Genomic DNA, 24844 nt, shown 5'->3' with positions numbered 1-24844 from the left:
ATATATATGGGAGCTATATCTAAATTTGATCCGATTTCTTTCAAATTCAATAGCGTTCGTCCTTGTGCCCAAAAACCACCCTGTATCAATTTTCATCAAAATCGGTTAATAATTGCGACCGGAATCCTGCGAACACCAAATACATGGACAGATGGAAGACGGACGACCACCAAGCGCTAGATCGACTAAGGAGGTGATTCTGAGTCGCACGGTATATATTTTAAGGGGTCTAAAATCAATATTTCTGGTAGGCACATTTTTTAGCAGATCAAAGTTACTATACCCTGACCACTGTGTGGTTTAGGGTATAAAAAAGAAGCAGTGTATATATGACCAAGAAGTCAAATCGTTCGGGATCGTTTTATATGGAGATATATCGAAACATGGAACGATATAACTCATCTTCGAACTTGACCTGCGTGCAGACCAATTGGGGGTATAGTGTAATTGCAATAGACAGACAAACAGACATCGTTAGATCGTCTTAGAATTTCATCCTGATCACAAATATACATACTTTATATAGTCGGAAATGGATATCTCGATTGTGAATGACATTGTATTATACTACCACAACTATCATGTGGTGGTTGCTTTTAAAAATATTTTGTAAATGTCAGAAAGTCTATATAAAACCAAAATGTTGACATTCAAATTTTACAAAAATTCAAAAAGTTTCGGGGCGTACAAAATCTCATTCTTCTCAAACAAATAATTTGTTGTTGAAGAACAGATTTTTGAGTGTATCTACGAGCTGGATCACAATTAGGCTTAAATTATTTGACATTTTTATGGTTCTTTCCACCAACACAAACATTGTAATGTATGTAACGGCACAATATTACTTCCTTATAAATTGTTCCATTGTAAATCATTTGATATATGGTCAAAGAATGTCGATAAGCATGTATTTAAGTACCACTAACTTATGTCTGTCACTTAATTTCCGGTTTATTTATTGTGGTTTAATTGACCTTGACAGCAAAAAATAAAAGAAAGAATTGAAAGAAATATTTTTGCAATTACTTGGTCAAATTGAAATGGCCAATCGAGCGTAAAATATATATATATATTTTTTTCGTTTCATATATGTATTTTGTTTTGAATGAATCAATTTACATTGAAGAATATATAGAGGAGTTCATAAATCATTTTGAACCAATTTCGCATTGTAATTAGAGGGCCAAATCATGACGATTACGAAGTTAAATCTTATTTCGCAGGTGGTCGTGGGGGGTTCGGGCTTATATGGCCTTTATAACATTATGGATCGATATTATCTAATTTTCTCAATTTGAAAAATTATTCGTTCTGACCGCATGTAGAACCTGGATTTGTTGGCACCATAACGAAACGCCTTATAGTACACTCACAAACTTATCCAAACAACCTTCGTCAGATATGAAAAAATTGATGGAGGATCCCGGGATGCGCTTAAAATGAAATGTTTTTGGAACAACTTCCTTTTTTATACCCTCCATCATAGGATGAGGGGTATATTAACTTTGTCATTCCGTTTGTAACACATCGAAATATTGCTCTAAGACCCCATAAAGTATATATATTCTGGGTCGTGGTGAAATTCTGAGTCGATCTGAGCACGTCCGTCCGTCTGTTGAAATCACGCTAACTTCCGAACGAAACAAGCTATCGACTTGAAACTTGGCACAAGTAGTTGTTATTGATGTAGGTCGAATGGTATTGCAAATGGCCATATCGGTCCACTTTTACGTTTGGCCCGATATAAACGGACCCTCATATTTGGCTTTCTGATCCTCTAAGAGAAGCAACTTATATCCGATCCGGCTGAAATTTGGTACATGGTGTTAGTATATGGTCTCTAAAAACCATGCAAAAATTGGTCCACATCGGTCCATAATTATATATAGCCCCCATATAAACCGATCCCCCCATTTGGCTTGCGGAGTCTCTAAGAGAAGCCAATTTCATCCGATACGGCTGAAATTTGGTACATGGTGTTAGTACATGGTCTCTAACAAACATGCAGGAATTGGTTCATATCAGTCCATAATTATATATAGCACCCATATAAACCGATCCCCAGATTTGACCTCCGGTGCCTTTTGGAGAAGCAAAATTCATCCGATCTGGTTGAAATTTTGTACGCGGTGGTAGTATATGATATTTAACAACCATGCCAAAAGTGGTCCATATCAGTCCATAATCATATATAGCCCCCATATAAACCGATCCCGAGATTTGGTTTTGAAGCCTCTTGGAACAGCAATTTTTTTTTTTTTTTTTTTATTTATTTAAAATTTCAATTAAAAACATAACAATACATCTTATAGCCTCAGCGCCTTTAAGACATTTTTGAGGCAAGTTGGCAAGATAACAACTACTCTAAAGTTTTTAATTAAGAAGTAACCTAAAACTATATAATATTTTAATATTAATACAGTTGATTATTGTAAATAATTCAAATTACAAATTAATTCAAAAATTCCTGAACATTACGTAGTAAATGATTCTTCAAATTCCGTTTGAATTGCGATAGCCGTAACAAGTTCCTTACATCAACCGGTAATCTGTTAAACAAGGAGCAACCAATGCATTCTACTCGTTGTCTGGACATCTCCAACCTACATCTAGCTACTCGTAATTGTGTTCTATTCCTTGTATTAAACGTAATCTGATTCTGATAAAATCCAATAGTGTGATATCCTATATTATTCAATGATTTATAAACATAAATAAGTATCTGATATCTGTACAGATAATATACTGGCAAAATTGTGTTGCAAATTTTCCCATACAAATCCACTGTAGAATATCTCTGCGGCAAGTTGTGAACCGCTTTTAGTGCCTTGTTCTGCATGCGTTGCAGTGATTGTAACTCAGTTGAGTTTTTGTGACCATAGATTCTCGCCAAAAACCCAATATGGCTGTGAACTAATGCTTGATATATCATCATCTTGGTTTCAGTGTTTAAGACATACCTAAGTTTATTCAAAATCCCAACAGCCGGGGATACCTTATTTCTTATAAAAGCAATATGCAAGTCCCAAGATAAATTAAACCTCAAATGTAGTCCTAAGTATTTTACTTCGCTCACTTCCTTAACCTCATGCTCACCTATAGATATCGAAAAGTCCTGGCGAAGTTGATGTGAATTCGGTCTGAATCTAATTAGCTTGGTCTTAAACGCATTTAATACCATCTTGTTAATCCTCATATACTCTAGGACTAAACACATATCACGCTCCATTGAAATTTTCAAAACAAGCTCGTTTCTATACGGATAAAGAAGGCATATGTCATCCGCAAACATAAACATACACCCTTCCAATCCTAGATTTGAAATATCATTTATATAAATTGCAAACAACAGCGGCCCTAAACAACTACCTTGAGGTACTCCACTGTTCACATCACACATACTACTCCTTTCGCCGGAAACTTGTACAAACTGTTTCCTATTATACAAGAAACTCCGTAGTAACAATAATTCTCTTCCTCGAATCCCATAGTAATATAATTTTTCAAGAAGTATATCATGATCAATTATATCAAAAGCTTTAGTGAGATCCAAAAATATGGCACCAACACCCTTATATCCTTGATCCAAACTCTTACATACAAAATTCAATAGATTCATAGTAGCCTCTTCTACTCCAGACCCCTTCCTAAAACCAAATTGGTATCTATATATTGTGTTACTATCATCTAGGTATTTAGATATGCTTCTATGTAATAATTTCTCCAATACCACGTCAACGATTGATAAAATACTCACTGGCCGAAATTGATCAATAGAAAGTGCACCTCCAACTTTCGGAATTGGTATAACCTTACTAATTTTTAAACTTTGGGGGTAATTTCCAGAGTCAACCATAACATTAAATATTTTTACTAAATATGGACATAAATACTCCTTGAACTCAATAACAACATTTGATGATATATTATCGTATCCAGGAGATTTATTCCGCTTCAAATCACTCACAATATCATAAACTTCCTGTAAAGTACAATGAACTAAAACAAACCTATTTTGAGTCCGGCATAAAGTCCTCAGATTATTGCAGTTATCTCCGGAATATTCTACAATGGATTGCTTCAATTCCTGAACAGAATGTATAAAAAAATTATTCAAAACTTCTGCTTTCATTCTATTTTCTACAATAGTTTGACCCTTAAAAGAGAAATCTGGGACTGATCTTTTGTCTTTTCTACCAAGAACATTGTTGACAAACCTCCACGTCTTTGATGTATCCCCACTCACTTTCAACAAATTTTCATAAAAGTAACTTTGCCTTGACAATCTAGAAGCCACCCTCACTATTTTACTAATTTGTTTTAATAACATATTATATCTACAGCTTTTAGATTTCCTTCTTTTTGCAAGTAATTTTTCTTTGTAAAGAATTAATTTTTGCAAATTTGAATTTATCCATGGCATCATTTCGAATCTCATAAGCAATCTTGATCTAACTTCTGTTGTTGCATTTTCTATAGCCTTTGATAATGTATTTATAAATGTATCCGTATGATCAATAGGGGTTTCATTCTCCAAATGCACCATATTTACTTCCAAATATTCCTTAACTTTGTTCATATCAAATACAAACTTTGATTTTTCAATATATTTCTGTGGGATGTGCTCGTACGGAATTCGGCAGTTGACAATATTATGATCTGATAATCCACATTCAATGGAATCCACGTAAACCCTCTCAGATATATTGGAAAATACATGATCTATAGATACGCAGGAACCTGGCCTAGTGATTAAACTATGACAGCTTTCACAATCATAACTAAGAAATGTATCCCTTAAATTACCGAATTCCGTAGCCCTATTCTGATCAATATTCGAGTCCCCAAGAATCAAAGTAGCATTCTTAACTGCAAACCCCAGTATTCGTTCAAGCTTCGATATAAACAGCAATTCATCCGAGTCAGTTGAAATTTGGTACATTGTGCTAGTATATGGCCGTTAACAACCATGCCTAACTAGATCCATATCGGTCTATAGTTATATATAGCCCTCAGATAAATCGATCCCAATCACACAAAAAGTCCATATCGATTCGTAATTATTTGTAGACTTACCTATACATAACTTTTTTGTCTAATATATTCCACGTATGGACTAACTCACAATTTAGAAAACGATGTTAAGAAGTTTTAAGATACCACAACCCAAGTACACCGAAAAAAAGTGAACTGTTTTATAGGAAGAATGAACTACCTCGCACGAAAATTGAACTAAATTTTACTCCACATTTTGAGATTTCCACAAAGCGTTGAAAACCAGGAAATTTTAATGCCTTGTTGTACTTTTTAACTTCAGTTCACGAAATTACATCATCTCATAGAAGAAAAAATTAACTAAAAGTAAAGAAGAAAATCATTGGCGCCAAATCATGTCCATTTTAACCATACAGTAGTTCATTCTTACTATTTGTGGGAATCGAACGAAAATTTTCATTTGTTTTAGTTCATATTGAAGTTATGCGTACGGTCATTGAACTTTATACTCACGTTTAGTTCATAAAATTTTTGAGATATACTTAAAAAAAAGTAAGATTTCATTAAACTGGAAAATTTCGATAAAAATAATAAAATTTAACTACAGGCAAATAATTTTTCCAATAAAAATAAGTTAAATTTAGCGTTAGTTTAACAACGGAAATTTTTTTCTGTGTAATTCGATTGTTGATGACAGTCTTTCTTAGAAGTTTCTACGCAATCCATGGTGGAGGGTACATAAGATTAGGCCTGGCCGAACTTACGGCCGTATATACTTGTTTTTGTTTAATATATACACCGTATGGATTAACTTACAATTGAGAAGACGCTGTTAAGAAGTGGATGAAAGCCTTTAGTACAAGTTTCTATGCAATCCATGGTGGAGGGTATATAAGATTCGGCCTGGCCGACCTTACGGCCGTATATACTCCTTTTAATTTCTGTTTGCTTGTATGAAATTGAAACCGGATCAGATAAATATTTTTCCTCCATGAGTCTCCGAAAGTCAAATCTGTGGATCGGTTTATATGGGGGCTGTATATAATTATGGACCGATATGGACAAATTTTGTGTGGTTGTTAGAGGGCATATACTGACATCACGTACCAAATTGCAACTGGATCGGATGAAATTTGTTCTTCCAGGAGGCTCCGGAAATCAAAAAGGGGGTCGGTTTATAGTGGGTTATACCTAAAAGTGGTCCGATATGACCCATTGGCAATATCATCTAATCTGCATCAAGCGTTGCCAAAAAGTAATGTTCTTTTTGGATGCGGAAGTGCTGCAAAATTGGTGCAGAAGCGATGAATTTGACATTAGCTTGTCATAGGACGAATGTTCACCATTTCAACAGCAGTTGTACTGAATTTGTATTACTTTTGTATCAGAATTGAGTGTTTTTGATGTCAATTGATATAAATTTTATATTATTTTGCCAAATAAATAATTTTTATAATTTTTATACCCACCACCATAGAATGATGATGGGGGTATAATAAGTTTATCATTCCGTTTGTAACACATCGAAATATCGATTCTTGATCAGGGAGAAATTCTAAAACGATATAACCATGTCCGTCTGTCTGTCTGTCCAGATAGGCTGGCTGTCTGTTGTAATCACGCTACAGTCTTCAATAATGAAGCACTGGTGCTGAAATTTTGAAAAAAAATCGTCTTTTGTATGCAGGCAGGTCAAGTTTGAAGATGGGCTGTATCGGTCCAGATTTTGATATAGTCCCTATATAAACCGACCTCCCAATTTGAGCTCTTGGTCTTATAGAAACCGTCGTTTTTATCCAATTTGCCTGAAAATAGAAATCTAGAGGTGTTTTAGAACCATTAGGAGGTGTGCCACAAATGGTGGTATCGGTCCATGTTTTGGAATAGCCCCCATATAGACCGATCTCCCGATTTTATTTCCTGGGCATCTAGAATCCGTAGTTTTTATCCCATTTGCCTGAAATTGGAAATCAAGAGGTATTTTAGGACCATAAAGAGGTGTGCCAAAAATGGTTAGTATCGGTCCATGTTTTGGTATAGCCCCCATATAGACCGATGTCCCGATTTAACTTTTTGGGCTTATAGAAACAGTAGTTTTTATCGAATTTGCATGAAATTTGTAATCTAGATGTATTTTAGGAACATAAAGAGGTGTACCGAAAATGGTGAGTATCGATCCATGTTTTGATATAGCCCCAAAATTTGTGTTACCATCTCAACTACTTCACATTTGCTGGAAGCTATATAAAGGAGACAATTTTTTTACTTCTACAAAATCTCTAGAATTAAAATTTAAATCGGCTAACGCTATCCAGTTAATTGGAGGAAACTTCCATTGAAAATGGGTCTAAAATGTGTAACAGTCTACCATATTTCCCCAACTCTGGTGTACGTATATATGGGAGCTATATATAATCTGAACCGATTTTGACTAAATTTGACATATATAGTTAGAATAATACTTCTGCTATCTATGCGAAATTTCACTTAAATGGCCCCTTGGTCATATGAGTGCAAATCGGACGGAAGATATATATACCCTACGGGAAATTGGTGCAAATTGTCACTGACGGACCTATCACAGGACTGGTACCGGTGATCCAGTTTGTTGCAGTCATAATTTAATGATTTCCATACTCGCTTGATATAAAAAGCTTATTGGATCTACACATTTAGTGAAGTAGAATTATCAGAATAACCTATTGTTCAATATATTTCAAAAGTTTTTCATTTCTGGTGCGATTCGGATAACCAAACTGCAACAGATTCCTAAGAGTTTGTCCGAGACTGGTTAATGAGGACCTGTCTATGGAGTGCTACTACTAAAATGTCCCAGAACGTGTCCGAAGGAACGAGTCCAAGACGTGTCCTAAAGTGTAAATTTACCCCGTCAATGACAAACCAATGTTAAAGTGACCGGGCCCTTCCATACGTCTTGACCAGAACTAGGGCTGGTCCATGCACACCAGGGACTAGTCCTGTACCGGTCCTGTGGTTGATTCATTTCCCGTAGGGTAGGAACCATATCTAAATCTGAACCGATTTCAACCAAATTTGGCACAATTACCGATACTACTAAACGTACTCCTTGTGCGAAATTTGAAGCAAATCACAGCAAAACCCTGGATTTTGAGGTCATATAAGTTCAAATCGGACGAAAGATATATACGGGAGCTATATATAAATCTGAATCGATTTTGGCAATATTTGGCACATACAATAGTATCGTTTATCACAATGGACTGAATAGTCTAAGTGAGCCTGAATCATAATCGGGATGCCACTTTAACCTATCGTTAAAAGTACCGCTTATGCAAAATTTGAAGTAAGTCAGGGCAAAACTTTGGCTTTTGTCGCCATATATGTTCAAATCGGACGAAAGATATATATGGGAGCTATATCTAAATTTGAACCGATTTTATTCAAATTTACCAAACATTGGTAGAATGTCAATTCTATCCTTTAAGCAAAATTTCACGAAGATCTGTAGTAAACTTTGGCATATGAGTCTAAATCGGACGAAAGATATATATGGGTGCTCTATCGAAATATGAACCGATTTGGCTGATATTTTGCAAGATTTTCGAGATTCACAAAATATTTGGATGTACGGTATTTCAAGAAAATCGGTTGATAAACACGCGAACTATGACCAAATCGGGGATAAATATATATGGCAGCTATATCTAAATCTGAACCGATTTTTTCCAAAACCAATAGCGATAGTCTCTGTCCCAAGAAACGGCCCTATGCCAAATTTGAGGACGATCGGACATAAATTGCGAGCTGTTCTTTGTGCACGAAATTACATATACAGACAGACGGACAGACAGACAGACAGACGGACATCGTTAAATCGACACAGAATTTAATTCTAAGTCGATCGATATACTAAAAGATGGGTCTATGACCACTATTTCTTGGCGTTACATAAAAATGCACAAACTTATTATACCCTGTACCACAGTAGTGGTGAAGGGTATAAATATGAAAAAAGCGAGTTATAAACAAGTACATATGGCCGTAAGTTCGGCCAGGCCGAAGCTTATGTACCCTCCACCATGGATTGCGTAGAAACTTCTTCTAAACACTGCCATCCACAATCAAATTACTTGAGTTGCGGTAACGCTTAACGATGGCAAGGTACCTTAAAACCTTCAAACACCGTCTTCTAAATTATAAATAAGTTCATACGTTGTATATATTAATCTAAAAACGACCGATTAAATACGTATATAATGCAGTTTGACATAATTTTCTATAGAAATACAATTTTAACAAAATTTTCTATAGAAATAAAATGTTGACAAAATTTCCTATAGAACTAAAATTTTGACAAAATTTGCTATAGAAATAAAATTTTGAAAAAATTTTCTATACAAATAAAGTTTTGACCAAAAATTTCTAAAGAAATGAAATTTTAACAAAATTTTCTATAGAAATAAAATTTTAACAAAATTTTCTATAGCAATAAAATTTTGACAAAATTTTCTAAGGAAATAAAATATAATTCAGTTTGACAAAATTTTCTATAGAAATAAAATTTTAACAAAATTTTCTATAGAAATGAAATTTTGACAAAATTCTCTATAGAAATAAAATTTTAACAAAATTTTCTATAAAAATAAAATGTTGACAAAATTTTCTATGGAAATAAAATTTTGACAAAATTTTCTATGGAAATAAATTTTTTACAAAATTTTCTATAGAAATAAATTGTTGGTATGCTACATTATTTTTGGCTCGAGTGGCAACCATGATTATGAACCGATATGGACCAATTTTTGTGTGATTGGGGATCGGCTATGTATAACTATAGACCGATATGGACCAATTCTGGCACGGTTGTTAGAGACCACAAACTAATACCATGTTCCAAATTGCAACCGGATCGGATGAAATTTGCTTCTCTTAGAGGCTCCGCAAGCCAAATCTGGGGATCGGTTTATATGGGGGCTATATATAATTATGAACCTATGTGGACCAATTTTTGTATGGATGTTAGAGACCATATACTAACACCACGTTGCACATTTGAACCGGATCGGATGAATTTTGCTCCTCCAAGAGGCTCCGGAGGTCAAATCTGGAGAACGGTTTATATGGGGGCTATATATAATTATGGACCGATATGGACCAATTCTGGCACGGTTGTTAGAGATCATATACTAACATCATGTTCCAAATTTCTACCGGATCGGATGAAATTTGTTTCTCTTTGAGGCTCCGCAAGCCAAATCTGAGGGTCCGTTTATATGGGGGCTATACGTAAAAGTGGACCGATATGGGCCATTTGCACCTACCTACATTGACCTACATCAATAACAACTACTTGTGCCTAGTTTCAAGTCGATAGCTTGTTCCGTTCGGAAGTTAGCGCGATTTCAATAGACGCACGGACGGACATGCTTAGATCGCCTCAGAATTTCACTACGACCCAGAATATGTATACTTTATGGGGTCTTAGAGCAATATTTCGATGTGTTACAAACGGAATAACAAAGTTCATATACCCCCTATCCTATGGTGGAGGATATAAAAATTGAATTGAAAGAACTTCCTGTGTAATTAAAATAAAGAACATCTTTAGGTGGACATTTTTGGATGTGCTTTTAAAGGTGTTCGTTTATAAGAACATTCATTTTTTGTGCTGGGTCTTGTGCAAAGTTTCAAGCCGTTAGCTTGTTTTTTCCGGGAGTTAGCGTGATTTCCAAAAATGGACGGGTGGCCATCGCTAGATCGACACAGAATTTCACCAGGACCCAGAATATATACATTATGGGATTTGATACCAATATTTCGATTTGTTACAAACGGAATGATTGTAAACCCATCCTCTGGTGGGTATACAAATTAAAATTAAAATTAAAATCAAAACTAAAATTAATATTAATATTAAATAATTGTTAATATTTGTACAGAAAATTTTAATATTCAAATAAAAATTGATGTGAACCGTATATTTTAATTCAATAAAGTTAACAATATTACAAAATTAAAAAGAAATGGCCCCTTTGATCTCATTTAATCTGCCGGAACTGTCATTTAATTTTTAATTCATCTTAACTAAGACTTTGAGATTTCTTTTCTGACATTATTATTCACTCAAGAAAACAACAGAGTGTGAATTATAATTTCTTATGATTATCACCACAAAGTTGAAGAATGTACTGTGGTTAGGAAATTCGAAACTATGCTCTGAATAATCTATGTACACTAAAAGTTTTATGAACGTTGTTTTGTTTCTAAGGCATGTGGGTGGGTCTGGGAATCAAGTGAGTTACATACGCAATTAGACTTTGTGTAGCCCCATACGTTTATGGTCACATAGTCTTACACATATGTATGCCTTATTTATTCAAATTGCATGGATGTCAGAAAAAAAGTTTTTGTTTTCCCCTTTGTTGTATAAGAACAAAATTCAAAGTCAAAGAAAGTTTGCTGTTGTTTTTTACTTGCGGGTTTTTTTTTTTTTGTTTGGTTTCATATTGAAATGATAAAGTCATTGTGGGTTTTGTTTTAACGAAGCCACCACAATCGAAGGCGCAGTCAGTATGGCGCCAAAAACATAAAGAAATTATTTATTGCTTTATACCTAAATAATTGTACTTTTTGACAATAGGCATGTGTTTAAAATTGGAGAATTATGGGTGAATATTTTTAAATGTTTTAAGGGGTACGTTTTTATAGGAGCTATATCTAAATCTGAACAGAAATGCCAGAAATTCAGTTTTACAACTGACATTTTTTCTGTGAGATCAGACTCGATATAAGCGATAATTTACAGTTGTGTCTTATACAAATTTTGAATTACATCGGTTAAGATGGCAAAATGTTTGATATTTTGAAATAAGTGATCTAGTGATACACATATATGGACAAATAGGAGATATCCTTGATTTTACACCTAAAGAATTAGTATAAACTTAAAATTAAAATAAGTGAGTATACACGCAAAGAAAAAAAACGTTTGGGAAACGTGTACCGAAAACGTTTTTCTTTTGTTAGAGTTTTTTGAGTTTTTCGAAAAGTATACACTTTTACCACCAAAAAAAATTCGTTTGTTACAAAATGTTAATTTTTTTAATAAAAAATGTTATTTTTGAACCAACAACACAGTCCATTTCGTTTATATCAAACACTGTTCTTTTCTGACTTTAGGTCTTTAATAAGACACATTTTACAGTTCAAAATTTAATATACTACAATGTAATGTTGAACATTTTTTCGGAATCTTCCTCACATATCTGGAATATATGCAAAAAAAAAAAACTTTGGCCGAAGCAGGGATCGAACCCACGACCCTTGGCATGCAAGTCAGACGTAGCAACCACTGCTCCATGGTGCCCAACTAAATGTATTTTTCTGTGAAATAAACTTTGTTTAATCGGTTCGTGGGCGCCGCAAGCTATGCTATATATAAATATAACTTATATGGGTAATTGTCTATTGATAACAATAACGGCTACATAGCTCGGTGTATAGTGTATTGGCTTACAAATTGCATGGTCCGCGGTTCGATTCTCCGTCCAGGCGAAAGGTAAAAAAAAATTTTAAAATTTATAAAATCGTATAATTTCTTCTACATTGTTTGTATTACAGAAAAAGGTGCTAAGAACTAAAAAAACTTTGTGGAAGTGAGAAAGATGTGAGGGAAAATGCAATTAGCCAGAAAAAAATTTTTTTTTGAGTTAGTCTTTATGAAATTGTTTTTACATCCTGGAAAAGAATAAACGTTTATCACAAAAAGTATATACTTTTCTTCCAAATACACTTCCTTTCAACGAAAAGCAAATGAGAAACGAACTTTGTTTGTCTAAAATTTCGTTTGGGAGGAAAGAATTATTTTTTTGCGTGTAGTAGAAAGTCGGACGGGGCCGACTATATCATACCCTAAACCACCCCTACTGAATTAGTAAACATTGTTTGTGGTGTATGAGTGGTATAGGATTGGGAAATAACCCGCATTTCCATATGTAACAACACTAAGGGGTACCTAGTTATGGGAGTTTTATCACAATCTAAACAGAAATGTCTGATATTAGGAGCTATGGTTAATTCTGAACCTACAGAGTTTGTATGCCACTAATATTGCTTCAAAATAAATATCTTTTGAACATGAATGCGATAACGGCGACAATAAAAATATCTTAGAATTGGTCATTAGATAGAGATTAGAGACGCATTTGTTTACTTAAGATCGCCATAGCTGTGTGCGACGATCAGTTGGTCTGATCCACAGGCAGTTTAGTTTGAAAGTGTATATAAGGAAGAATATTTTTATACCCTGCGCCACAATGTGGAACAGGGTATTATAAGTTAGTGCATATGTTTGCAACACCCAGAAGGAGACGAGATAGACACATGGTGTCTTTGGCAAAAATGCAAACTGTATGGTCCTCGGTTCGATTCTCCTTGCAGGCGAAAGGTAAAACTTAAAAAAATTATAAAAGTGAATAATTCCTTCAACATTATTTGTATTACAGAAAAAGGTGCCAAGAACTAAAAAAGTTCGTGGAAGTGAAAATTACCAGTATGTTAGGGAATGAGCACAATCGTGTTTGGGAAAAATTCTTCAAAGCATATGATATTTTTGGCTCAATATGCTTCCAAACATATAATATGTTCACATAAAACAAACATATTAATGTTTTGGCAGTATCCAATAATATATGTGCTTCCTGCAAAATATGTTTGGAACATATGTTAAAGAAGCGATTTTTTTGAGGGTGTAGAAACTTCTACTAAAGAGGGTCATCCACAATTAAATTACTTGGGTTGCGGCCCCATCGGCCGCATCTTAAAACATCTTAACATCATCTTCTAAATTGTAAGTTAGTCCATGCGGGACATACAGTAGACCAAACAAAGGTCGATTAAATAACAGTATAAATTCAGTTCTTGACCATGTGTACCGGGAGGAAATAATTACGAACCGATGAACTTTTGTGCTGTAATTATAGAGGCAGAATTGAAATATGGGGGCTATATACAATTATGAACACGAGTCTACCAAAAATGGCAGATTTTTTACTGTTAGGTAGATTGGTAGAATTCTTGATGTTTTTGAAGATTTTGCACAATATTCCTCTCCAACTATGAAATGTTTCATAAATTTTCTATAGAAATAACATTTTGACAAAATTTCCTACAGAAATAAAATTCTGACGAAATTTTCTATGGAAATAAAATTTTGACAAAATTTTCTAAATATATACATTTTTGAAAAACTTTTGTATAGAAAATATATTTTGACAAAATTACAAATGGCGCCCGAGCAGGGACCCGATCAGAATCGATCAGCGGAAACCAGAGAAATGACCGCCAGCGAGGATGAATCGAGTTCCACACACTACAACAACAAGCCCGGCGGTTCCAAGCAATTGACAACCGAATCGTTGGGGTGGATATATTTACTTCGGAGAGAGCAATCGATCGATCAATGCCGGACTGCAAATATTCCCACCGAATGCTACACGGTGGAGCATCTGAGAAAAGAGTTGACCAAATACTTTCGGGTCAAGCGGCTGAGAGCCTCGACGGAAAATATTTTCAAAGAACTGGAGGCCGAACTCAAAGCCGAAGAAGAAAGCAGTAGTACAGTCGTTGTCCGTGCCGAGCATAACCATAACAAGAAATCACGAACACCACGTAACAAGAAATCTGACCGGGCCCCTATATAGACTTGTGTCCTAATTTAATCTATTTGATATATGTATGTGCCGATTGACCCGAAATTTTAAATACAGGGTTCTTTTTCTTTTGCATGGAAAGTCATGGAAAATTACATAATTTGTATCGGTCCGTTTTTTAGTGCCGTCCACCACAAAGTTACAAATGGCGTGCTATTAAAATGGAATTTATATACTCGGAGTCGATTCCGGAGTCGGAGTCAGCCAAGTCACCGAACGTAACCAGGCTTCGATACCAACTGAGAGAATAGGACGACATTATTATGTGTATCATCATGAGGTGACAAAATTTTGACATATAGTTTTCATTCACTTAATTTAACCTAACCTATTTTTGTGGGTGGGTATACCCTAAAAAATTTGTTTCTGTAACATATATCCCAAACACATTTTACTTCAAGCATATATATTCTTCAAACAAAATATTGTTTGTATTGTTCAAACATATTATGTTTCATTTTAGGCATGCACTGGTAGCACAAAATCTTAACGAAATCTTCTTTGTATATATATTTTTTGAAGGCGCAATTGGTTACTTCCATTCTTTTAATTGCAGCATACTCTCTAAATGCCTCTTTCTAAACATATATAAGGCATATGGCTATTTCTAAATTAACATATGGTTGCATCCAAGCATATTATATTTACAAACATTTTATGTCCAAAACATAGTATGTCTAACATATCAACATATATGTCCCAAACATGTTATGTTCGTTTATGAACATGGTATGCTTGCACTTAAAAATATTATGTTAAAAATTTTGAGTTCCAAACATATAATTTTTACACCCAATATATGAAAAACCTTTTTTTTTCGTCCGTGCCCTTCACCATAGGATGGGGGGTATATTAACTTTTTCATTCCGTTTGTAACACATCGAAATATTTCTCTAAGACCCAATTAAGTATATATTCTGGGTCATGGTGAAATTCTGAGTCGATCTAAGCATGTCCGTCTATCCGTCCGTCCGTCTGTTGAAATCACGCAAACTTCCGAACGAAACAAGCTATCGACTTGAAACTTAACATAAGTAGTTGCTATTGATGTAGGTAGGATTGTATTGCAAATGGGCCATATCGGACCACTTTTACGTATAGCCCTCATATAAACCGACCTTCAGGCTTGCGGAGCCTCTTGAAAGAGCAAAATTTATACGATACGGTTGAAATTTGGTACGTGGTGTTAGTATATGGTGCAAAAATTGGTCCATATCGGTCCATAATTATATATAGCCCCCTTATACACCGATCCCCAGATTTGACTTCCAGAACGTCTTGGAGGTGCAAAATTCATCCGATTCGGTTGAAATTTGGTACGTTGCGCTAGTATATGACCGCTAATAGTCATGCAAAAATTGGTCCATATCGGTCTATAATTATATATACCCGATGGCCAATCACACAAAAATTGGTCCATACCGCCAAAAATAATCTACCAAAATTTTATTTCTATAGAAAATTTTGTCAAAATTTTAATACTACAGAAAGTTTTGTCAAAATTTTATTTATATGGAAAATTTTGTCAAAATTTTATTACTACAGAAAGTTTTGTCAAAAATTTGATTTCTATAGAAATTTTGTCAAAAATTTTATTTCTATAGAAAATTTTGTCAAAATTTTACTTCTGTAGAAAATTTTGCCAAAATTTTATTTCTATAGAAAAATTTGTAAAAATTTTATTTCTATAGAGAATTTTATCACAGTTTTATTTCTATAGAAAATTTTGTAAAAATTTTATTACTACAGAAAGTTTTGTCAAAATTTAATTTCTATAGAAAATTTTGTCAAAAATTTTATTTCTTTAGAAAATTTTGTCAAAATTTTATTACTACACAAAGTTTTGTCAAAAATTTTATTTCTATAGAAAATTTTGTCAAAAATTTTATTTCTATAGAAAATTTTGTCAAAATTGTATTTCTATAGAGAATTTTATCACAATTTTATTTCTATAAAAAATTTTGTTAAAATTTTATTTTTATAGAAAATATTGTCAAAATTTTATTTTATAGAAAATTTTGTCAAACTGAATTATGTACGTATTTAATCGGCCTTTTTTAATATATACCCCGTAAGAAACCATGCCATCGGCAAGTGTTACCACAACCCAATTAATTCGGTGGTAGATGACAGTGTTTCGTAAAAGTTTCTACGCAATCCATGGTGGAGGGTACATAAGATTCTGCCTGGCCAAACTTACGGCCGTATATACTAGTTTTGATTAGTTTAATGCATTATCTAAAAATTTTCGATTCTTAAAATGAAATTAAACATTTTTTGATTTCTTCCTTATTCCCTTGCCACTTTCACTTTATGGCATAATGAAACAAACTTTAGATATCTAAATATCAATACCCTTAGCCACGCAAATGTCACATGCGGTATCCTTGATACATTCCACATTCATGGAATTAACCACATCACAAATAAATAACAAAAAGACAAACCCAAAAAAAAAAGGCAAAGGACCAGCATGAAAATGGTCATTGTTTTCGTTCATAAGCCACATTTTTCATGATGCCACTGGCATTGTTATTTCTACTCGCCCCTATCGTTTCATTTGTATTCGCTGCTTCGTTTATTCGTCCATTCATTTCTTGTTATAACAATTTTTGTTTTTTTTTTTTTTTTTTTTGTTCCTTGGTAAAGGCCCTCCCCCCGAACGCCCTATTACATATTTTAATATATTTGCATGTTCCATAAAATATTTCATTGTTCCGTCTCTGAATAATGCCCCCATTTTCCTGTACTCACACTTCCTTCCATATGGAGGGAGGGGTATACAGACCTTATGTAATGTCATTACAGTATAGAGGATGTCTCTATATAGTATACGGCTATAGTTTCCTTAGTATATGTTTGAAACACACACACACGTGGAACATGAAGATGTGTACGATTACAGTTAAGAGTTTTAGCAAATAGTTTGCATAAATTAGAACTTTTCTCTGATTTGGAGAATTTTACATGATCTTCAATATGTGAGCAATAATTCCAATAACTAGGGACACATATTGCCAATACTTTCGCTTTCCAAAAAATGGGTCCAGTTTGCAATCAACACTCTAAAGAATAACAAATTTTTACAACGAGAGTTTACCACACTTTTCAGAAATTCATGATCTCATGTATGCAGCATTGTTCTAAGATATTGCAAAGCAAAAACAATATGTCGGAAAATCTTCTACCTTGGATAAGTACCATACACAGAAAAGGAGCAAGATCACCTCAAACCCATATAAACCGATCCCCAAATTTCCGGAACCATTTGGAAGAGCAACTTTCATCCGATCTGGTTGTAATTTGGTACGTGATCTTAGTATATCTTTCTGAAATTTGGACCCCTAATTACCATGCGAAAAATGGTTCATCTCGGCTCAAAATTATTTATAGACTCATCTATATAAACTGATCAAGAGCTAAAGAAGGTTAAAGTGGCAGCCCGATTAAGTTTCAGGCTCACTTAGACTATTCAGTCCTTTGTGATAAAGAGTTAAAGAGCTAAAGAAGCTTATATAGGTATTTATTCTGCTTTTTTATACCATGCGCCACACTGTGTAACAGGCTATTATAACATAAGTTAGTGCATATATTTGCAACACCCAGAAGGAGACGTGATATACCCATGGTGTCTTTGTCAATAATGCTCAGTGTCAGTCCCTGATTCGATCTAGCCATGTCCGTCCGTCCATGTACAGTGAGTAGAATTAATGTTCTCGATATACTTGCCAATTTTAGTTGAAATCGGTTCAGATTTAGATATAGTTCCCATATATATCTTTCGTCCGATTTAGACTCATATGACCCCACAGGTCAAATTTGTAATCCGATTTAAGTGAAATTTTACACAGGGAGTAGAATTCAGGGCTGTGGAGTCGAGCCAATTTTGCTCGACTCCAGCATTTTTCATCAGCTCGACTCCGACTCCGGAGTCGACTCCGAGTAATATAACTAAATCTCATTTTAATACCACTAATTTGTAGTTCTATTGTGGGGTTACCGTAAGTGGATCGATATAAAATATCGTATTTATTTATGTGTGCAAAAAAAGTCTTAATTTCACATTAGATGCCAATTGAACTCTATATTTCAAATTTAGGACAATGTTTAATAAATAAAATAATGATATAAATACCCATCATAATATGAGAAGATACCAACAGTATATGTATACTCAAATCCTATCTCAAATCCTTTAAATTTGTTGCGAGCTATATAAAGGTTTATATTCCCATATACATGAATTTGAATCTGAATCGATTTAGACAAAATTGTATATACTTCTACAAAATCTATGTACTTAAAATTTAAATCTAACGTTATGGGACGTAACACAATTTTAACAAAAAATAAAAATGCAAGGAACGTCTAAAATGGAATCGGGCAGCAGTCAGTGATAAGAGAGAAGTTCACCAATGTGGTATCACAATGGACTGAATAGTCTAAGTGAGCCTGATACATCGGGCCGCCACCTAACCTAACCTAACCTAACCTAAAGTCTAAAATCGGGCGGGCCGATTATAATATACTCTGCACAACTTTGTATTTAGATCTACATTTTGATAAAATCTCAAATCAGACTTCTACAAAATCTCGGGCAATATTTGGGAAATATTTATAATTGTTTAGACAATTTCGCAAAAATGCATTTATGATTCATTCATTGAAAAATTTGAAAATTTGAGTCATTTCTACAAGTTTTCGACTTAGCAGTGAGTATCAGTGAGCATACAATTTTGGAAAAATGTTTGTCTAGTAAATAAAATTTTGCAAAATTTTCTACAGAAACAAAATTTTGAGTAGATTTTCTATAGAAATAAAATTTTGGCAAAATTTTCGATAGAAATCAAATTTTGACCAAATATATAGAAATAAAATTTGGCAAAATTTTTTATAGAAACAAAAATTTTAAAAAATTATCAATGAAATACAATTTAAAAAAAATGTGTAGCAAAGAAAATTTTGCAAAATTTTAAAATAAAATTTTGCAAAATATTCTATAGAAACAAAATTTTGACTAAATTTTCTATAGAAATAATATTTTGACTACATTTTATATAGGCAAAAATTTTTCTATAGTAATAAAATTTTGAATACATTTTTTATAGCAGTGAGTATCTGCGTCAGTAAAAACAAGTATAAACGGCCGTAAGTTCGGCCAGGCCGAATCTTATGTACCCTCCACCATGGATTGCGTAGAAACTTCTACGAAAGACAGTCATCCACAATCGGATTACTTGGGGTGTGCTATCTTAAAACTTCTTGACATCGTTTTCTAAATTGTGAGTTAGTCCATACGTGGTATACATTAGACAAAAAAAAGTATGTGTAGGTAAGTCTACAAATAATTACGAATCGATATGGACTTTTGCACGGTACGTAGGGAGCTAGAATTGAAATATGGGGGTCGCTTATATGGGGGCTATATACAATTATTGATATGGACCAATTTTTTTGTGATTAGGGATTGATTTATCTGAGGGCTATATATAACTATAGACCGATATGGACCTAGTTAGGCATGGTTGTTAACGGCCATATACTAGCACAGTGTACCAAATTTCAATTGACTCGGATGAACTTTGCTCCTCCAAGAGGCTCCAAAACCAAATCTCGGGATCGGTTTATATGGGGGCTATATATGATTCTGGACTGATATGGACCACTTTTGGCATGGTTGTTAAATATCATATACTACCACCACGTACAAAATTTCAACCAGATCGGATGAAATTTGCTTCTCCAAAAGGCACCGGAGGTCAAATCTGGGGATCGGTTTATATGGGTGCTATATATAATTATGGACTAATTAGAACCAATTCCTGCATGGTTGTTGGATACCATATACTAACATCACGTACCAAATTTCAACCGAATCGGATGAATTTTGCTCTTCCAAGGGGCTTCGGAGTTCAAATCTGGGGATCGGTTTATATGGACGCTATATATAATTATGGACCTATTTCGAACAATTTTTGCATGGGAGTTTGAGGCCATATATTAACGCCACGTACCAAATTTCAACTGAATCAGGTGAATTTTGGTCTTCCAAGAGGCTCCGGAGGTCAAATCTGGTGATCGGTTTATATGGGGGCTATATATATTTATGGACCGATGTTGACCAATATTTGCATGGTTGTTAGAGACAATATACTAACACCATGTACCAAATTTAAGCCGGATCGGATAAAATTTGCTTCTCTTAGAGGCCTCTCAAGAAAAATCGGGGGATCGGTTTATATGGGGCCTATATAATTATGGACCGATGTGGACCAATTTTTGCATGGTTGTTAGAGACCATATACTAACACCTTGTACCAAATTTCAGCCGGATCGGATGACATTTGCTTCTCTTAGAGGCCTCGCAAGCCAAATCGGGGGATCGGTTTATATGGGGGCATGGTTGTGAGAGACCATATACTAACACCATGTACCAAATTTCAGCCGGATCGAATGAAATTTGCTTCTCTTAGAGCAATCGCAAGCCAAATTTGGGGGTCCGTTTATATGGGGGCTATACGTAAAAGTGGACCGATATGGACCAATTTTTGCATGGTTGTTAGAGACCATATACTAGCAGCATGTACCAAATTTCAGCCAGATCGGATGAAATTTGCTTCTCTTAGAGCAATCGCAAGCCAAATTTGGGGGTCCGTTTATATGGGGGCTATACGTAAAAGTAAACCGATATGGCCCATTTGCAATACCAACATCAATAACAACTACTTTGCCAAGTTTCAAGTCGATAGCTTGTTTCGTTCGGAAGTTAGCGTGATTTCAATAGATGGACGGACATGGTCAGATCGACTCAGAATTTCACCACGACCCAGAATATATATACTTTATGGGGTCTTAGGACAATATTTCGATGTGTTACAAACGGAATGACAAAGTATATCCTATGGTGGAGGGTATAAACATTTTTTTGAGAAAACGAAGAAAAATGAGAAAATGCTATAGAAATAAAATTTGAAAATTTTTTCTTATAGAAATAAAATTTTGAAAAAATTATCAATAAAAATACAATTTTAGAAAAATTTTTGTGTAGTAAATAAATTTATACAAAATATTCTACAGAAACAAAATTTTGACTAAATTTTCTATAGAAATAAAATTTTGACAACATTTTCTATAGAAATAAATTTTTGACTAAATTTTCTAATAAAAAAATCTATTACTATTACTATTTTGGCAAAATTTTCTATAAAAATAAAATTTTGACCAAATTTTCTAATAAACAAGTATATACAGCAGTAAATTCGGCCGGGCCGAATTTTAAATACCCACCACCATGAATCAAGTATAATAGTTTACTATGAAAACTCTTCGTCCTAGTGGGTTACTTGATAATATATAGAATTGTAGGGGGTTTGATGACAAATCTTCTCCCAAACGAGCCAGCTCCCGAAGACAAAATGTAAAGATTCTACCTATGAAGACCAGATAAGATTCTGGATTTATGAGAACCAATTCTGTTAGAGTTTTAGAGAAAATATAAACATATCGTGTATATGTTGAAATTACACCTGGATATAAAATCTTAAATCTGTAGATTTTTCCGCATTTATTTAAATACGATGAGTACAATCTGGAACTTTTACTTTCAGTTTGAAGCAATTTTCATGATCAGTGCGTCTGCTATACCCTGAAAGAAGTGTATTCTTTTTTTTCTTTTGACACAAATTTTAAAGACAATCGTTGAATAAACGAAAACACTTAATAAGAAAAAGAAATTTCGTTTGTCTAAAATTTTATTATAGATTACTAATTTCCAGCAAATCGAAAAAAATCTACGGATTCTAGAAGCCCAAGAAATAAAGCCGGGAGATCGGTGTATATGGGGGCTATACCAAAACATGGACCGATAGGCACCATTTGCTACTCGCATATTTGTGATCTTAAAATATCTCCAGATTTTCCATTTTAAACAAATCGACCAGAAAATATAGTCTCTAGACGCCCAAGAAGTAAAAATCGAGAGATCAGTCTATATGGGGGTTATACCAAAATATGGACCGATATACCTCAATTTCGGCACTCTTATTTGTAATCTAAAAATACCTCTAGATTTCGAATTTCAGGCAAATCATGTAATAAATACAGTTTATTCTAGCTCAAGAATTCCAGGCAAAGCGGATGGTAAATATAGTTTCTAGAAGCCCAAGAAGCAAAATCGGGAAATCAGTCTCTATGGGGGCTATATCAAAACATGGACCGATGAGCACCATTTTCGGCACATCTTTTTATGGTCCTCAAATACCTCTAGATTTCCAATTTCAGGCAAATCGGATGGTAAATATAGTTTCTAGAAGCCCTAAAAGCAATATCGGGATATCGGTCTATCCCGATTTTGGTATAGCCCCCATACCAAACCATGGACCGATGAGCACCATTTTCGGCACACCTTTTTATGGTCCTCAAATACCTTTATATTTCCAATATCAGGCAAATTGGATAAAAACTACGGTTTTTATAGGCCCAAGACTCCAAATCGGGAGGTTGGTTTATATGGGGGCTATATCAAAACATGGACCGATGCAGACCATTTTCGACACACCTCTTTATGGTCCCAAAATACCTTAAGATTTTCAATTTTATACAAATCGGATAGAAAATACTGTTTCTAGACGCGTAAGAAGCAAAATCGGGAATTCAGTCTATATGGGGGCTATACCAAAACATAGACCGATATGGACCATTTTCGACACACCTCTTTATAGTCCCACAATACCTCTAGATTTCCAATTTCAGGCAAATCGGATGGTAAATATAGTTTCTAGAAGCCCAAGAAACAAAATCGGGAAATCAGTCTCTATGGGGGCTATATCAAAACATGGACCGATACGAACGATTTTCGACACACCTCTTTATGGTCCTAAAATACCTCTAGATTTTCAATTTCAGACAAATCGGATAGAAAATACTGTTTCTAGACGCCTAAGATGCAAAATCGGGAGATCGGTCTATATGGGAGCTATACTAAAACATGGACCGATACGGACCATTTTCGACACACCTCTTTATGGTCCCAAAATACCTCTAGATTTCCAATTTCAGGCAAATCTGGTAAAAACGACGGCTTTTATAGGCCCAAGACCCCAAATCGGGAGGTCGGTTTATATGGGGACTATATCAAAACTTGGACCGATATAGCCCATCTTCGAACTTGACCTGCCTGCAAACAAAAAACTAATCTGTGCCAAATTTCGGGACGATAGCGCCATTATTGAAGGCTGTAGCGTGATTACAACAGACAGACAGACAGACAGACAGACAGACAGACGGACAGACGGACATGCTTATATCGTCTTAGAATTTCTCCCTGATCAAGAATATATATACTTTATATAGTCGGAAATCGATATTTCGATGTGTTACAAACGGAATGACAAACTTATTATACCCCCGTCACCATTTTATGGTGGTGGGTATAAAAATAGAAATAAAATTTTGACTTAAATTTTTATAGAAATAAAATTATCAATAGAAATAAAATTTTGAAAAAATTTTTGTGTAACAAACAAAATTTTGCAAAATTTGCTATAGAAATAAAAATTTTGCAAAATATTCTATAGAAACAAAATTTTGACTCAATTTTCTATAGAAATAAAATTTTGACTAAATTTTCTATAGAAAAAAATATTTCTATAGTAATAAAATTTTGAATAAAATTTTGACAAAATTTTCTATAAAAATAAAATTTTGACAAAACTTTTTATAGAAATAACATTTTGACAAAATTTTCTATAAAAAACAACTTTGAAAAAATGTTCTGTCAATATTCCACATATGTATATGGCCTTAAAATAAAATTAAAATAAAAATAATATCGATTATTCGAAATATTTCAAATAAATTGATATGGGCATTAAAATGGATCGATCCAGCCCATCTGCTAGTCTAACATTCTAGGAAACATAAAAAGATAGCCGTAATTGGAAGTTGATTTTCATTTACAATCATGCTGTACATTGATCGAATGAATTACGCAATGGAAACTAATTTGCATAAAAACTTGCTTAGCTACAAAAATGTGAAGTGTTTTAAAAAATTTGGTTTAGCCAGAGTCGGAGTCGAGCAAAATTTTTACGACTCTGACTCCGACTCCAGCAAAATCTTCAGACTCCGACTCCAAGACTCCGACCTCGGCTCCACAG

At 34.1% G+C, this 24844-nt stretch overlaps 1 protein-coding gene across 1 annotated transcript in view; it reads right to left on the bottom strand.

The window, feature by feature from the left end:
• The window catches only part of Gycbeta100B (guanylate cyclase soluble subunit beta-1-like), a 321807-nt gene that overhangs the window by 257502 nt on the left and 39461 nt on the right, over window positions 1–24844 (bottom strand). The window lies entirely within an intron of this gene.

Source organism: Haematobia irritans, chromosome 1 (genome assembly GCF_050003625.1).
Source record: "Haematobia irritans isolate KBUSLIRL chromosome 1, ASM5000362v1, whole genome shotgun sequence".
Classification (NCBI taxonomy): domain Eukaryota; kingdom Metazoa; phylum Arthropoda; class Insecta; order Diptera; family Muscidae; genus Haematobia; species Haematobia irritans.
This window is presented reverse-complemented; position numbering and strand designations above follow the sequence as displayed.